This window comes from Orycteropus afer, unplaced genomic scaffold (assembly GCF_000298275.1).
Source record: "Orycteropus afer afer isolate SDZICR_OR568_19922 unplaced genomic scaffold, OryAfe1.0 scaffold00101, whole genome shotgun sequence".
NCBI classification, from domain to species: domain Eukaryota; kingdom Metazoa; phylum Chordata; class Mammalia; order Tubulidentata; family Orycteropodidae; genus Orycteropus; species Orycteropus afer.
The window spans coordinates 4982059-4983477 of record NW_006921688.1 but is presented as its reverse complement, the minus strand read 5'-3'; the positions used below and the strand labels follow the sequence as shown (position 1 = coordinate 4983477).

The 1419-nt window shown below is 50.5% G+C and overlaps 1 pseudogene; it reads left to right on the top strand.

Moving 5' to 3' along the window:
• Positions 1-1419, top strand: part of LOC103199017 — a 10291-nt pseudogene that overhangs the window by 2533 nt on the left and 6339 nt on the right.

The window sequence follows — 1419 nt, the reverse complement described above, 5'->3', positions numbered from 1 at the left end:
GAGCAAAGGTGAACTTCACTGTATTTTTATGGCTCTGATTTTTTTCAAAGAACACATGTACTTCTCTTCCAGTTGAATAATGGATGGAGAAACATTGGAGGCCCTTGCATGCCACCATCCTGCAGCGAGTGTGGGCAGGCAACAGAAAACCTGACATCCCAAAAGACCAAGCTGCCCCAAAGCATTTGAGCGGCCTGGGTGGCTCAGGCTCACCTGTCTGAAGCCTGTTAGTCCCTGTCCTTCCTCCAGGGTCCTCTGCCTGTGGGCCCCTCTAGGGATGGCAAGTGCTGGTCCTGTGCCTGGAATCCCTTCTCCTTCGGATTCTGCTTCTGGTGTTCCCGTTCCCTCCCCACCCAGAGGCCTAGGGATAGTGAAGGTAGGGAAGGGGTACTGGCTGCAGGCCCGACTTACCACTCCTCCCCATGACCTGTACACCGGCCCCTCAATGACATCGTTCTTGTCATTGCTTTGGCTTCAAGTTGGGCTCCAGGTTGAGTTTCTGACACACAATCCCTTCCCACTCCTGTGTTAACTGGGGCTCCTCAGTGCAGTTCCCCAAAAGGAGGAGAGACTCTCAGTTTCATCTCTTTCTGTATCTGGTTAAGCAGCTCCTGGGGCTTGGTCTGTTTCTGTTTCTGGATGTGGACGTGCGGGTATTTTTCAGGAGTCTTTAGTGGTTGGGGTGCTGTTCTCACTCAGCTCTTGGGGAGCCTCAGCCCACACTCTGACCTTGCCTCTCAGCACCCCAAGATGGGAATCCTTTCCTGCCAGTGGTTCTCCTCATTGTTGCTTAATATTCTGGAACTAGAACCTCAGTTTTGAAATCCTCACTCCAAAACAGCCCACATTTTCTGGGATGTTTTGTCTGTTTACTTTCTGCCAAATGTCCCGTGTACCAAGACAGACTGTAAGCACTAGAAGACAGACACTGTTCTATGCTCTTGTAATGACCCTACATCTAGCACAGTGCTCTGCTCATAGAAGCTGCTCCCCCAAAATGTCTGCCAGTGAACGCACTTGGTGACAGGACATGCGCCCAGACCACCTGCAGAAATGGTGGTTCTTACTAAACCTCAGACAGTTGGGGGAGAGGAAGAGAGGGCTGAGGACTCTGGGGATAAAAATGCAGAGCAAGTAGAACAAAACTCAAAATCATAAAAGACTAGGTTTGCTGGTCTGATAGAGCCTGGTGAAAAAAACCCCTGAGACTGTGGCCCCTAGCTACCCTTCAAGTATGGAATTGAACTCACTCCTGTGGCTTCTGGCCAAATAGTTGACAGGCATATGGGCTGAACATTTACATCAGGTAGATACACTCCTTGGAGCAATCAATCATGGGAGAACAGAGGGCAGTATTTGCATAGGGAGACAGCTGGGGATAGGCCAGGAGTGCATGGGAGGCAAGGACACAGGGAAGAA